The 16,906-nt window shown below is 43.3% G+C and overlaps 1 protein-coding gene across 5 annotated transcripts in view; it reads right to left on the reverse strand.

The window, feature by feature from the left end:
- The window catches only part of ARHGEF25 (Rho guanine nucleotide exchange factor 25), a 1,549,554-nt gene that overhangs the window by 431,082 nt on the left and 1,101,566 nt on the right, over positions 1-16,906 (reverse strand). The window lies entirely within an intron of this gene.

Genomic DNA, 16,906 nt, shown 5'->3' on the forward strand with positions numbered 1-16,906 from the left:
ACTAAGAGGCAGGTCAGTTCTGACTGCAGAGCTGAAGCACTTTCTATGTGTGGCTTTAACTTCAATAGGACAAACAGTATCATCCATTGCACACTGACTTCTGGCATGCATCTGAGGTGTCTAGGCTATTTGACTGCTCCACTCATACTTTGTCACTGCATATGACAGTGCCACCTTCAATGTTGATATGCCATGTCACACAATTGTCTGGACTTCCTAATAAAATTCCTACTTTTTTGATTACCTCATAAAACAGTGATGACAAAAGATTATAAACACTCAAATATGATGCAAGTATTAAGTGTATCAAATTACACAAAAAAGCTTTTTTTTTGCAGGTGGGGGTCCCCCTGCAACCCTATGTATGGGGCTGCACTGCCACACCCTGTGCTCCTTATGTATACCAGCTTGAAGACTGCACCATCTTAGGAAAAGATAAATCCCCAAGAGAGCATAACCTCACGCTTTAATGTTACATTCCTGGAACTGCACAGTAATAAACAATAATAAAAGATCTGATGGTTACTGTAGCATTAATAAACCTGACTGCCATGCACTGACTAGCTGCAAAGCTGATGCGAGGCCAGTGAGGACTGCTCTCATGGAATTATCATCTTATCAGCTGCAGGCAGGCAAAAAACCAAAATAAAATAAAAATAAGCTACACAAGTATCTTGAGAGAGAAATTCCATGTTAATGAATAAGCCTGCAGTACTTATAAAAATACTTAATACTGAATGAAAACGAATAAAACACTGAGAAACAAAGTAAGCCTGAATCTAGAAAGACCAAAAGCATCTGCCTTTGGAACTAGCAGCTATAATGACTAAAATACAGAAATCTGTTTTAACAGGTACAGGTGCTCTGGCCAATGAATAAACATCTCCTATTCTGCCTCATTTAAACAAACATGATGATGAAAGAATCATGGATTACATTACTTTTCTTTTGTCTGCTTCTATCTGTAGCCCCTTGCCTTCAAGTGCATTAGTCTAATGGTTTGAACAATAGGCTCTGTCTCTACTGTTGTCCTGTCAAATGCAGCATCCCACATAAAAAAAAATCCTCTCTCCATTGGGTATTTGCCTTAGTGGAGCCTCAGCCTTATTTTCAGAAATGTGTGGACAGGCTTGGCATTCAGAAGACTGTCATGTTGTGCAGGTTCAGGAGTTTTGCCTCTCCTAATGTCCACTCTTGGGGGATGGGCTGAAAGGACACTGCCATAGCAAAGGCTCATATGCCAGTTCAAAAGTACATGTTTCCATTCAACAAGCTCATTTAAATTGTACGCACATAACGTTAGTAAATTTCCATCCTGTCCTCACACTATGTGCATGAGCCAGCATTTGTCCTTCAGCAGGGGGCACTCATACCCAGAGGGTGGTCTGCCTCCCTTCCCCCTGGATTGGCTGAGACACTGTTGGCCACTCACTTCCGTCCCTTTCAGCTGGATCTTCAAGCTCTTAGGCCCATTAGTCATTCTCAGCTTAGCGAGATTACAGTCATGACTCCATCACTCTTCACCATGGAGCCAACCTTGAATGGCTGTCAGAATTAACAGTTTTTATCTCCAGTTCATACCCTCACTAGAACTTTTACAAACCACTATCCCAAAACATATTAAAAATAATTGACCTCATCCATCCATCCAGCTTATAACATTTGCTGTCCAAGCATATCATCAGTCAGAAGCTTAAGAAGGATCAAGCCTAACAATTCTTCAACAGCTGATTAACTACCATTCAAGTACTTAAGACTGATAGCTTACACTATGCAGACACATGTGGCCATACTTAATAACAAACCAATTATGGGGTGTAATGTTACCAGTTTATAGCAGTTTACCATTATATTGTGACATTCTCCCATTGCATTGAGATGTGCTACCACTATATTGTGACATACTGCAGACTGACTTCCTATCTGCCTCCCTTGGCTAAGACCTCGGAGTAGATTATTCAATAGCAGCCATCTTTGTACATCGGTGTCAGTGGAACCATATTCGATATTCAACAGTCTTCATTAAGGATGCAGTACTGAGACTGTCTTAGTAAAGCTAACAGATTAGTCACCATTCATGCTGGAATCAACTGGGGGAGAGGGCTGCTCCAGAACCTTAAGCCCAGGCCACTCAAAAGTAGCACAGTGTATAACTCCATGTTGTTTATATCCAGGTTCAGGAAGGTAAATTTTTGCTGATGCAGCATATAAATGAGAAAGGTTTAGTCATTTCAAATCTGGCAGTTCAGAGAATGATGAATAACACACTGCTGTCCAAACTACAAAAGGTACACACACGTATAACTCAGTTCTCTGAGACTACAGCATTGGTCAACAATTTATGAAAAAAGAAGTTATGTCTTACCATAATGTTCCATTTGCATTGTTGATCCTCATTCAGCCATTACGCATGGGTATCGGTTCCGACCTCGGAACCGAGCCGGACATTTTCCAAGCTCGCATCAGCTTCAAATTTTGAGCTAAACTCTTACCCACAATCCCCCTCTCCCTGTTACCTCAGATTGAGTTTGCAAGTCAAAGAAGGTAGAGGCTACCTCTGGTCAAATAACCTAAGAGAACCGGATTGTGAGATCCACTAGAAACCACAGGAGGGAGGGTCATAATGACTGAATGAGGATCAACAATACAGATGGAACATTATGGTAAGACATAACTTCTTTATCTGATATTGTTAATCCTCATTCATTCCTTACACATGGGACAGAGTCCCCAGCTACCTCTATTCCTGGGAGGTTCTCATGGAAGGACATTCCCGAGCACCATAGAACCGAAAGATGCTTTTCCCCTGGAGGCCAAATCCAATATGTAATGACTGATAAAGGTACGAGGCGTAGCCCAAGTTGCAGCTGCACAGATGTCATGTAAAGAAGCTCTGGCATGGAAGGCAGCAGAAGTTGCCACCGACCTTGCTGAATGAGCTTTTATGGTAGTAGGAAATGAGATATTACGCTGTGTGTAAATGAAGATCACACAGTCCTTCAACCATCTAGATAATGTGACCTTAGCAACAGCAGATCCTAATCTAGGTCCAGAAAAGGCCAAAAATAACTGGTCAGATTTACAAAAGTGTTTAGTCCTGTTTAAGTAAAAATGGATTTGCCTGTGGATATCTAGGGTATGTAGGCAATACTCTCCTCTGTTTGAATGATTGGGAAAGAAAACTGGCAATTCAATGGCTTGATTAATGGACATTTCATAGATCACTTTAGGCAGAAATGACGGATTAGTTCTCAGAGACACTCTATCTCTATGAAAAATCAAGTAAGGACTCTTGATACATAAAGCTTGAAGCTCAGAAATATGTCTGGCAGAAATAATGGCGACCAAAAACAAGGCTTTCCATGACAAATACTTGAGGTTGCAAGAAGAGGCTGGTTCGAAAGGTGACATTGTCAGAGCTTGTAGAACTAATGACAAATCCCATGGTTGAATAGGTTCTCTAAAAGGTGACTTCAGATGATTCACACCTTTTATGAAGGTCTTGCACAATTTATGGGACATAAGGAGGAATCTTGTACACCCTCATGAAAATTAGAAATTGCAGCCAAATGAACTCTAATGGTAGAGGCCGATAGACCAGATTGAAAAAGGTCGGCCAGATAGTCTAGGATTATCGACACTGGTGCTGAAAAGGGGTCTACTTGTTTATCTTTCAGCCAACAGGTAAATCTTTTCCACTTGCTCAGATATGTAATTCTAGTGGAGGACTTATGAAAAGCAATGAGAATATCATGTACTGGTAAAAAAAAAAAATCATTCTGTCTGGCAATCAAGGGAATTGGAGTAGCCAAACCGTGAGCTACAGGCTGTTCAAGTTTGGATGAATCAGGTTCTGTGGATGTGAGATCAACTCCGGGGTTGGATGGAGAATCCATGGTCGATCTAGTAGGTGAGACCACAGGAAGGGGAACCAAACCTACCGAGGCCAATATGGTGCTATGAGGATCACCTTGCTCTTCAACTGACGGGCTTTCTTCAGAAACTGGAAAAAGAGGGGAAAAAGTGGAAATGCATAAAGAAGATCCGAGGGACAATCGTGGACTAGAGCATCCCTGGGTGACTGTCCTGGAGGGGGAATTGTAGTTGGTCGGGGATGCAAAGAGGTCACAGCAAGGACGGCCCCAGTGGTGGAAGCTTTCCGCTGCTATCAAGGGATTCAGGGACCACTCGTGAGGTTGAAGAATGCACCTGCTGAGTCTGTCTGCTATCACGTTGGAACTCCCGGGAATGTGCGTTGCTAGAAGAAAACTGATGGTGGCCATCACCCATTGCCATATCCTCATGGCCTCTCGACAAAGGGGGTAAGATTTGATTCCACCTTGCTTGTTGATGTACCAGACCACCGCCATGTGGTCTGACTGAATCACAATTGTCCCAGACGGCAGCAGGGGATGGAATGCTTGCAACGCCAGAAGCGCCGCCCTCAGCTCTAGAACATTTATATGCAGATGGGCCTCCAGTTCGGACCAAGTGCCTTGGACTGTCTGTCCATGACATAGCCCCCCCCACCCCATCAGGGAGGCATCCGTGGTCACTGTGGCCTTGGGTTGCTGGGGGGAGAAGGGGCGAGACCAATGTGAGAGACTGTGTGTCATCCACCAATTTAAATCCTGTTTGCACCTGTGGGTACTCGAATCATGGCTGAAAGAGGATGCTGGAAAGGATACCATTGGGTGAACAGTAGCCATTGTAGAAGCCTCATGTGAAACCTGGCCAGGGGAACAATGGTGATGGAGGCTGCCATGGAACGCAACAGCTGTAGAACTGAGTGAGCCATGGATTTTTCCCTTGAAAGGATTGTAATTAGCTGTTGCTTTATCCTTAGAATTCTGTGCTCTGGAATAGCAGCTTTGCAGCTTTTTGTGTCCAAGATAACCCCTATGAATTCTGTCAACTGAGATGGGGTGAGATTGGATTTTTGCCAGTTTATGGTTATGCCCTAGCCTTTGAGCAGTGAGGAGAGAGTATGCCAGGGCTTTTTCCAGTAGATGTCTGATGGGGGCGGAAATGAGCCAGTCATCTGGGTATGGAAACATCTGGAATCCTTGAAGTTGCAAGTGAGCTGTGACAACTGCCATGCACTTTGTGAACACTCTGGGGGCTGTAGAGAGTCTGAAGGGCATACTCTGAACTGGTAGTGACTGGCTCCCGCACGGAAGCACAGAAATCTTGATGGCCTGTCCACCTTTATGTGGTAATACACATCTGGAAGATCTATAGAGCACATCCAATCATCTTTTTCCAAAAGCGGGAGGATAGACTGTATTGTGACCATCCGGAATTTTTGTACTCTCACAAACTTGTTCAATACACTGAGATCCAAAATTGGTCTCCAGTCCCCAGTTTTCTTTGGCACCAAAAATAGTCTTGAGTAGAATCCGGATCCTATCTGGTCTGGAGGGACTATATGGACGACTCTCTTTCTTAGCAGCTTTTCTATCTCTAGTGCTGCTTCTTCCCTTTGACTGGGTGGAACGTCAGGAAGATTTTTTGAAGGGACGGGACAAAGATCGAAGGGGATATGATAACCTCTGGTTATAATCCTTTGTACCCAAGAATCGGTGGTGATGGTTAGCCAGGCAGAAGGGTACAAGGAGAAACGTCCCCCAACCACCTCCAGAGGAAAGGAGTTGGGCCGCTCTTCAGGAGCACTGGTAGGATTGACCAGGGAAAGAATCCCTGGAACCCTGGTTACACGGACCCCCTCTGCCCTGAAAAGAGTGTCTTCCCTGTGAGTTTCCCCCTCTGCCCCTGGGGAGAACTTGGCCTGTGTGTCACGGAAAGGACCCTGAGATTTCTTGAACCATATCTTCCCACTCTTTTGGTTTTGGGAGAAAGCACATTGAGGGAAGAATAACGCACACCTATATTAGAAAGGGTCTTACCGTACAGTTTACATCTGGCCAGTATGCTTTTAACTTTGGGCCCAAACAACGAGAAGGCCTCAATGGGGGCGTTAAGAAAAGAAGACTTAAAGGGTTCCGCGAAGTTGCACAAGTGCATCCAGGCGTGTCGACTCATGACCGCAGCTGAACCCGCTGCTCTAGCTGCTCCTTCTGATGCATGACATATCAGTTGCATAGAGGAGTTAGATATAGATTCAATGGTGGCCAGCTGAGAGGCCACTTTGTCATGGACCTCATCAGACACGGCACCAGCCAAGGTTTCAGAGAGCTCAGAAACCAGATCCCTTTGAAGCCTGGTAAAATGTGCCATATAATTCAGGGACCTGATAGCAAAGGTCGCTGAAGCAAAGGTGCACTTCCCTATCCTGTCCAGGGCCTGGGACTCTTTGTTAGGCAGATGGACAGTCTGGCTTTCTTCTCCCAGATCCTTTTTTGTTGCAGCCACCACCATCAAAGCATCCAAAGGAAGACCATTGGACCAATGGGAATCTGAAGCAGAAGGGGACAAGATCTTATCTGGCCTACGGGGAATAGCTTAGATGGTATCAGGAGCCTTCCAAGCACGCTGCACAATGAGCCGGACAAGTTCATCAGCAGGTGGAGTAACCCAGGAGGTAGGGGGCCAGATGCAAAAAGCCTGCAGGAACACAGATTCCTCAGAGAACACAGATTCCTCAGAGGTCGGATTAGAGGAATGCCAGTCACCTCTCTGTTTCAGGATTTCGAGGATATCACCAAAGGATACCTCAGAGGGTGACCGAGGGGATCCTTCCCCCTCATCGAAATCTGTGTCTTCAGTGTGGGACTCCTCTGTGGAGTCCATGTGCTTCTTCTTACACAAACCTTTCCGGTGGACCTCCTCAGTGGGAGAAGCTGGAGAAGATAGCAGAAAAGGGGATTCCTGAGGGAATATGTCCTGCGGCCCTTGCACCCGGTGTCCGCTAGGTGCGACTTGTGAAACCAGTGTACCAGAGGAGGGTGGAGGTATAGACAGTCCGGTATTGCCAGCAGCAGCGAAAGCCTTCTCCATCAGTTGGAAGGCTGGTCCACCCGAAGAGGAGTGCATGTCTAGGACAGGGGTCACCCCCCCCAAGTGGCTCAGCCTACCGACATGGAGTCTCTGGATGGCTGTGGAGCAGCAAACTATGCGTGTCACAACTGACATCCTGGGTCATAGCAAAACTTTCTTGCCATGAAGGCAACTGTGGTTCCTTACTGAGATCCATAAAGGGGACTGCAGAAGAGGAAGACTGTGCTATATCCATGGACTTCAAAGGCAATGAAGGAGGAGAATAAGAAGGGGTCTTTGGAGATGGGTGATCAACTCCCAAGGAAGGATAGTTCCTGAGGGGTGGGATACCTCTGGCCAAGAGTACCTGGTCCACAAGACGCAACGCATCATGTTCAGAAAGGCTTCTAGTGGACCTCATGGAGACTGAGGGAGAAACAGGCCTGTCCACAGAAGAGGCAGACTCAGTGTCCATCTTATCTGTCTGCACCGAGGACAATGGTGCTGAGAGAGACTGGACTATTGTTGTCTGCACCGAAGAAGTCATCGGTGCCAAGGTCATAGTCTGCACCAACACAGGGATCGGTGCCGAAGTGGTTGTCAGTGCTGAAGCTGGACCGATAAAACTGGAGTCAACAATAAAGGTGTCGATTCCGAGGAAGATCTCGGAGCTGACGCGGTCAAGGTCTGCGCCAACTGAATGGTTGGTGCCGATACAGTGGTAATAGTCTAAACCGAGGAGCCCCTTGGTGCCGATATAAAAAAAGGCTGCAGGAGAAGACGGAGTCGAGATCACTAATGGAGCCGAAGGCCTTGGTGCCGAAGGTCTAGGCACAGAAAGCACTGGGGCTGACTGAATGAGCTTTAGAGCCAAAACTTTAGCCTTTTTAGATTTTGGTTGGCGGGAGTCCCCAGCCGGGGATGAAGGCAAAGATTTAGCCTTAGTAGGAACTTCCAAGGTTTTCTTATGGGCTCTAGGAGGGATTGAGGCCTCCAACCCAGAAATAGCCTCTGAAAGGGGAAATTTTAGAAGTCCCTTCAGTAACAGCTTGTTTTTCCTTTCCAACAAGGTTCTATTAGAAAAGTTCTTACAAATAGTACAGGGTGGGTCAACAGACAGACGGGAAGCTCCCAAACAATAAACACACAAAGAGTGTGCATCAGAAATAGGCAGTTTATGTCCACAATCAGACCACCACTTAAACCCCAGACTACCTTTCTTATCTGCCATGACAGCAAATTAATTAATAGAATAGGTACCAGCAATGGTACAAGAGAGTACCCGAAGGTATGAGAGAAAAGGGAAAAGATTACCAATGATGGTAAAGAGAGAATACCTTGCGGTAAAAAAGGTAAAGAAAGAAGCAGAAAAACCTGAAGAAATTATGTACACTACATGCGATAGGGTAAGAGACAATAAAATATTAACTTTTCTGACAGAAAAGTAATCTGTAAAACTATTAAACAACAAATGACTGTACTTAGCTCAAGAGAAGTAGCTTGACACGACCGAATGGCAATGCGGCAAACTAAATCTCAGGTAACAAGGAGAGGGGGATTGTGGGTAAGAGTTTAGCTCGAGAATTTGAAGCTGACGTGAGCTTGGAAAATGGCCGGGTAGGTTCCGAGGTTGGAACTGATACCCATACGTAAGGAATGAACGAGAATTAACAATATCAGATTATATGTTACACTGATAACCTGCTGCAGTATGCAGACAACTAGGTAATCCCATGCTCAGACGTCTCCATGAAGAAAGGTAGCAAGTAGACTACCCCAGAATAACTAATACCTCCCTGAGACCTACATTTTGTGCCTGGCAGCCTGGTTTCAAATGTAGATAAAGGACAAAGCAACAACGCCTGGATCACAAAATCTGAAACTACATCTTAAGTTGTTAACAAGAAAACTTCAAATGACACTTTCATCAAAACTATATTTGCCGTGAATTAATTAGGATTTAAAAGAAATTAGAAATGAATGTTTACCAAACTTTTAAGCCACATTCTCAGAAAAACAAAGTGGAAATTGTCAGAGTATGAAGTGCAGTACATCCTGTTTTAGTAAACTGAAGATGTTTCCTCCCAGTGCTGTGGTTTGATTCAGTTACTTTGTGTTGAGTTAACAGGCTTATCCATTACTGTCCTAGCAACAGAGGTTCGTACAGCCAAGGCTTGACCTCATGCCTCTTTTCCTCACTCAGGACATCCTCCAGTTTCTGTTACTGCAGTTCTTCCTTGTGCTTTGATTTCCAACTTAATTCCCTGGACCATGTCTCCTCCTATTAAAAGTTTGCTGGGGATTGTGGTTTTGTGCAGACTGCATATATGCACTCAGTTTAAAACTAATTCTTTAACAAAGATTGCACTGATCTGACACCTACTCACACTTGTCCTCATTTTGAGTGAAAAACAAAATCTGCTGGAAGGAACTCAAACTCTCAGAGAGAGATTTAAACAAAAATGATAAACAGTTTTCACTTTTTGATTAAGTATGTAATTTTTTTGGATGTTTTATTGTACAAATCCCTGACATAGGATTGTACATAAAGGCTGGCGTAGAGACTTCCTTTGTGAGTTCTTCCAAGGGCTTTGCCCTACTGGGTAAAACCTATAAAAGTTTATGTTATCAATTCTTACTTCCCAAAGCAGTCATAAGTGTGCATGCTAGATGGCAGTCAAAGCCGGTATAAACCCATTAGCTGCTGGCAATGACAGAAAAGAAGTCAGAGATGCACTTTCATACATTTTAAAATAATTTCCAAATAGGAAAAAAAGCCAGTAATTTTCTTTACTGGTTACTGTTCTATACATACTTTCCTCTCTAATATTCTTTCTCTCCAGATGAAATACCAGACTAATAATAACTTCCAGTAAATATCCATTAAAGTGGTAGAAACTGTATACCCTACAAAATCTGTACTGACAACAAGGTGAACGCAATGATTTATTAGGTTTGAGTTTGGGATGATGAACTTTTTTCTAAATCACAATCATCGAGCACCACTGCCCAAAGACTGTGCAGGCTGTGGTCGTGAGTATTGGGGGTCATCAAGTACCACTGCTCGAAGGATGTGCAGCTATGATCATGAGTATTGGGGGTCATCAAGCACCACTGCCCAAAGGTTCTGCAGGCTGTGGTCGTGAGAGCTGGGGGTCATCGAGCACCACTGCCCAAAGGATGTGCAGGCTATGGTCATGAGTATTTGGGGTCATCGAGCACCACTGCCCGAAGGATGTGCAAGCTGTGGTCATGAGTATTGGGGATTTCTGAAACAATAGCGCTAACAGCTGACAGGCAGAATATCACTAATGGAGAAGCCTTGCCATTAAATATGCCTGCTGCCAGACCACAGATCACTGGGGTAACATTATACTAGTCCCAGTACACATTACACTTGGAGTTGGTATACTTAATTACATCAGGAAGTTACTGCAGATTAGAGTCCACCATCAATGCTTCGTATACCTCTGATGATTTCTTAATGCTGTTACTTCCAAAATGTCTAGTACTGAGGATTCAACCCCCAGATCTATTTCAGGAATTTGCATTTCAGTCAGCAGTGCTCAGCAAACTGTAATGTATTTACATTTTAAATATGAATTTACATTTACAGGTTATCCCTACCTAGCAGTGCCCATTACAACATGGAAATATGTATAATTATGCACAGTATAAGCTTCATCTCAGATAACTGACCCAAGTTTAAGCTTGACCATTTCCCCTTATCCCCCTCTTAGAATGGCAAAGCTTGGCTTAACCATAAAAAAGAATCAGCTACCCTGAAAGTATTCCATATGATGCATTTCAGCCTACTGACTACATATGGCATTCTCTATGGTCAGTTCTTAGATTCATAGGTTCATACTAGGCTATCTGCCCTAGGGCATTTATAAGCCTAGCCAGAGTGTGTTTGGCTTTCGCCACCCATTTTAAATTAATTTTGCTATGCCCTTTTTCGAGGTTAGTATACTGTGCCTCTGTCTAACAGTGACACAGAAGTGATACCTGGGGTAAACCTACGATCTCCCATCCACTCATCAAGATTCCTCTTGAAGAGAGTCAATGAGGGACTCTGCCTAACCTGGACTGGGATTTTATTCCAGAGTGAAGGGAGCCTCTGGGTTATGAATCTGTCCCCCCAGCATGTCCTATTTATTTCAGTGCTGAGGTTCAAGTCTCGAGCCAGTAGCTCGATGGGATTTGGATTTTCTGAGGTGCAGCATGTCCATTAATTCCGGGTTGGACATGGCTTTATACGTTAGGCACAGATCGCCTCTGAGCAGGCAGTATGCCACTGAGTAGAGCTGCAGTTTCTTTAACCGGGCAGCATATGGCATCTGTTTGAGTCCTTTGATCCTCTTGGTGAGGTACTTTTGGGGTCTTTCCAGTTGCTACAGGTGTCTGGTAAGGTACATCCCAAAAGGGGCATTGTACTCTTTTATGGGCTTGATGAGGGATGAGTAAAGAGGCACGATGACCTCCCCTGATCTAGATGTGAATCCCTTCATGATTAGGTGGGCTACATAAAATGTTTTTCTAACCACTTTGGTCACGTGGTTGTCAAATGAGAGATTGCTATCAACTTGGGTCCCCAGGTCCCTAATTACTTCTTCTGTACTTAATGGATTACCACCTATGTGGTAATTTGTGGGGACTTAGTTTTTGCCGAAGGGGATGACTATACACTTTTTGGCGTTTAGCTTGAGGCCATGGCTCTGGCACCAGTTGTCTGTTTCTATGAGGCCCTTTTGGAGGGTGCTTGTGTCGGCTGGAGAGTCGATTATAGCACCCAATTTGCAGTCATCTGTGAACTTGGTCAGCCACAGTCCTTCCATGTTGGCCTGTACCTCCGAGAAATATATGCCAAACAAGAGAGGTCCCAGGAATGAGCCTTGTGGGACGCCACTTGTAACTGGTTTGGAGTCTGACATGGCTCCAGCAATTCTAACCATGTGGGTTCTGTCCTTGAGCCAGTTTGCAACCCATCTAGTGACATAGAGGTTTATATTTAAGCTGGTGAGCTTATCTATAATGCCCGAGTGGGGTATTGTATCGAAGGCTTTTGCGAGGTCCAGGTAGGCTGTGTGGACCACCTTCCCCTCGTTAATGGCCTTGGTGACTGTTTCAAAGAAATCAACCAGGTTTAAGAGGCAGGATCTGCCCTAAACAAAGCCGAACTGGGTAGGATCCTGTGTCTGTAGGTCCCCAATATCTTTATTTATGAGGTCCATGATGATTCTTTCCATAGCTTTGCAGACCAAGCTAGTCAGGCTTATGGGGCGATAGTTTCCAGGATCCGTTGAGGCACCACCTTTGTGGAGAGGGACCACTGTTGCTGTACACCACTCTTTGGGTACATATCCTGTAGTAAGGCTGAGATTGAACAGTAGTTTTATGTTTGGGTTTAGCTCTTCTTGGAGTTCATGTAGGACGCAGCCCGGGACACCGTCTGGTCCCATTGATGCTGTGTTTTTTGGTTTGCAGAGGGCAGCTCTTACCTGAGCATCTGAGATGTGAGCAGGGCAGCACTCTGCTGGGACAGATATTTGCCCTTTGGTGGTGAGGGGGAGTTCGCTGAACCTGTCAGCTAGGATGTTGGCAATGTCTGTGGGTTCGTGTATTTTTGTCATTTTGGACTAATTCTGAGCATATCTGGGAATTCCCACCCAGGTTCCTAACATAACTAAAGAAAGCCTTGTGATTATCCTTAGTGTCCTGTGCAATTTTTCTCTCGAAGCTGGCCTTAGACGATTTTATGAGTGCCCGTAGTTTTTTGCTAATACTGATCAGAGATGCCTTCCCTTTTTGTGATTTTGCTCTATGATGTAGTAGCTTCCTCCTTCTATTGTATAGTTTGTTTATGGCTGGGGTCCACCAGACAGGACATCTGACTTTGGAGGGATTGCATGATCCATGCATTCCTGAAGGTGTTCATAGAATGCATTTATAAAGGATTCTGCGGTCTGGGCCATATTTTCCGCAGGCCCGGGGGCTTTGACGGATTCCAACTCGGTTTTGAGGAGTGTGAAATTTGCTTTAGAGAGGTTTTTCACTGTGGTTTTCAGGGCAGGGGGTGGAGTCGGGATGTGAATATCCAGTGAGATTAGTTTATGGTCTGATCTTACCAGTGAGAGATACACATCTGGTCTGGAGCATAGAGTCCCCATGTTGGTGATGATCAGGTCCAGTATGTTTTCCCCTCTTATGGGAGTGGTAACAAGTTGTTCCATAGCATTTGAGTTTATAAATTCTAGGAACCTTTGGGCTAGGGTGTTGGAGCTAGAGTAATGCTCCCAGTCTATGTTTGGGAAGTTGAAGTCGCCCAATATAATGGTGTTTGGAGAGACCTTTATATTTTCCAGTGTTCTCAGGAAGGCCAAGTGGGGTTCCTGGGTTTCGGAGGGTGGTCTGTAGCAGGCTATAAACTGGAAGGCAGTTTTACCCACTGTTAGTTGTACATGGATAGTCTCTGATGCTTCGTGCTGTGCCACCAACCTGGAGTTGTGGGTATCTTTGACGAATATTGATACTCCCCCTCCTTTCGTGGTACGGTCCAAGTTTTGGGGCCGAAAAGCATGGTATGAGGTATAACCTGATAGTGCTGGGGTGCTCTTGGGAACCTTGAACCAGGTTTCTGTTACTGCACAGATATCGATGTTCTCCATGCTAAGAAGAGTTTCGAGTGCGTGCATCTTGAGGTTTAGACTTCTGGCGTTGAGTAGCATTACTCTTAGTTTCTTATCCCTTGTGATACCTATGGAGGTGGGTTTGTCTTTTGAGCCTTGCCTAAAAAAGGCACTATGGTGGTAGCAACAGCCTAAGCCCTCTTAATAATGTGATGAGGCTTACAAATTCAATTATAAGCATAATATGACATAATTTAAAAAATCTGTTTAAAAATGAAAGACACAGTGGATTTGTAAACCACTGAATGGTAACGCCAGTAAAACTGGTGTAATTTGACCTTATTCCATTTGCTGAATTGATGTTACTGAATACTTCCCGTTATTTATAGGAGTTAGTTCAGTTTCTAAGTAATGCATGTAGATCACGTGAGCAACTTGGATCCCTAACCAATCAGATTGTTAGCTACCTGTGCATCAGATCTGCTGTGCCACATGGGAGGAAAATAGTGTAGGCCATCTAGATCACACATTCACTCACACATCTCATCTCCTTCACAAACATCAAAATCCTACCAGCAGTCACTTTTTCACCATTAACACTGACTTTTACAAAAAACACTTTCACTTCCTCATAACAGGAAAAAGAAAAATCAGAGAATACCTTGAAAAAGTGAATGTAAAAAAGACACCAGAAGTAAAACCTGTTACCAGAAAATCCGTACACTAAGAGACATCACTAAAAAGTAAATAAATCCTGTAAATATTTTTAATATATGACTTTAATCAGATGCCCATAATTCTGTCAGAACTTAAAATATTTTAAGTTCAGGTGTCCAGCTTTTCATCTGTGAGCCACTACCACCTGAAATATGGCAGTAAACTGGTACAATTCAGATCCAAACTGCGATTTGTGAAAACAACTGTGAAACAACATTAACAAAGTCACGCTAGACAGTAGTATCTCTGAAAAATAACTACTCTAAAAATATACTTAAATTCCACATTTAAAAAGTTATAATACTGCACATAAATCAGTTAGTTAAAATAAGCAATATACCTTTTCCCATAAAATTAATTTTGACAAATGCCCATAGCTTTGCAAAAAGCTAACAGTTTGTGCTTAGATTTTGCAACATACCAGCACAGGAGCACATAACCAAAACTATGCCACTGAATTTGTGCAACTCAGATCCACAATGTGCTTTGCTAAACAACTGCAAGACAGCATTTACAAATGAAACACGTTTAACAGGACAGTCCCTAAAATGACTATTCTCTAAATGTCAAAGCAAAATTCCGCATAGTTAAAAAGTGAAACTGCAAAACAACCGGTTAGCAAAAATGGGCAGCATTTTAACATTAAATTCAACAAATGTCAATAAGTTTGCCAAAACTTAACATTTTGAGTTCAGCTTTTCAGAATACTATTTATGGACTACCACCTGAACTATGATACTGAATAAGTGCGCCTCAGATGCAGAGCAGAATTTTTAAAAAGGCTGTGAGACAACATTTACAAATGGAATTGCTCAACAGCATAAAATGGTTTTATAAAAGGTTCACTTAAAATGTTTTCATATCCATCATCCTTGTACACAGCTCATCTTTCTGTAATAAATCATAGAATAACATTAAACTTAAATCCACCCTCTCCTTAATTGACTGGTCACTTGTTTTGAGTTCGTCTGACCATAACACTGCTGTAGAATTATTCACCTCTACACTGACTGACCTGTAAAACTCCTGCATCCTAGTAATCCAAAGACTATACAAACCTTAAACTAACAGCTGGTTAACCTATGAGCTTAACGCTCTTCTACAACTCACACGGCATGGCATTTTTGGAAAGCACTTCCTACTACTGTAAACAGACAACATTTCACCTAACTACAGTCTGGTTTTGTATTGGAACATTACCCCACCAGATGTGCTGTAGCAAGGACTGCCCTAACTCCGCCCAGCACCCTGCGTATGACTTTTCTTGCTAGTATTACTCTGAATAAACATGTGAAGACCTTTGTTATCAAAATGAATATGCAGGACTTTCTAAATAGTTGAATCTGTGAGCTGCTGTAAGTGTGCATTACAGTACGTAAATCCCAAGTATAGAATATAGAAATATATGCACATATTAGCTATTGGTGTTGCCTACATAACAAAAAAAAAATAAATAAAAAAACAGAAACGGAATGCAATATATTTTTAAAAGTACCCCTTAACAATGATTCAACTGCAATTCTATCACTGTTCACTGTGCACGGATATTATGCAATACTGTACATTTCAAATACTAAATGTACTACAATTAATTATTCAAGCACACTTCTGACTACAACCTGAACGCAGTATAGATAAGGCACGAACATAAGCAACTGTGAGATCTGGTGGTAGAAAACTGCACTTTCATGCTGCTTCTGTAACGTGGCAAGTACACTTGCCCCCCCCCCCACCGCAAAAGCAATTACTGCACAACAGTATATTAAAGAAATATGGGGGGGTGTAGGGGGGGGGGCTGGCCCCCCAGCAAAACCAATTCCTACAAAACAAATCTAGTAAAGACACATGGGGGTGCAGGGGGGCTTGACCCCCTGCTAAAACAATTCCTGTAGAAACGTATAGTACATACTAACTCCATACTGAAAAACTCCCTTGGAATGGCTGTATTTCAAGAACGCCAAAGTACGATCATATAATGAATATTCACCATGACACATTATAATCTGCACGGCTTGTCACTCACCCATGATTACCATGCAACATCACACAGGATTGCCCTGTCAATCATTTCAGCCACGCCCATTCCTGCGCAGAAATGCTGGTGGGGCACTGTCTTTCCAAGCAAGCTATATATTATCATAAAAGTCATACCAAATCTCAGTAATAAAATCACCCAAAATCTTCTGCTAGAGGTAAACCATCTTACAGGACAGACAAACCTTCCCTCCATGAATTTTGCATCCTCTAGACTTTCTGCCTTTGATTTCCTTTCTTATTTCAGTAACTTTCCCTGCACTTTCTCTAGCCAATCCCAAACTGCATCTGACACTCCCACCACCCCTACACACATCCCTACATTTTCCTTCAGAACTATCACCTCTAAGGGCAGCTACACTCTGTTTGAACAGATTAAAGTTGATTACCCCTCCAATACTGACAACTTTCATCCATGGTTTATTTAGACTGCATCATAACCTCACTGAAACCCATCTACCTGCAACCTATGTATTACACTTAATATTATGCCTACTATCTGGAAAAATGCCATTGTAAAACCACTCCCAATGAAATCCAGGCCCTCCAATCCATTAGACTATTGACCTGTTTCTATTCTCCCTACCCTA

This window comes from Protopterus annectens, chromosome 9.part0 (genome assembly GCF_019279795.1).
Source record: "Protopterus annectens isolate FY-2018-M chromosome 9.part0, PAN1.0, whole genome shotgun sequence".
Taxonomy (NCBI): domain Eukaryota; kingdom Metazoa; phylum Chordata; order Ceratodontiformes; family Protopteridae; genus Protopterus; species Protopterus annectens.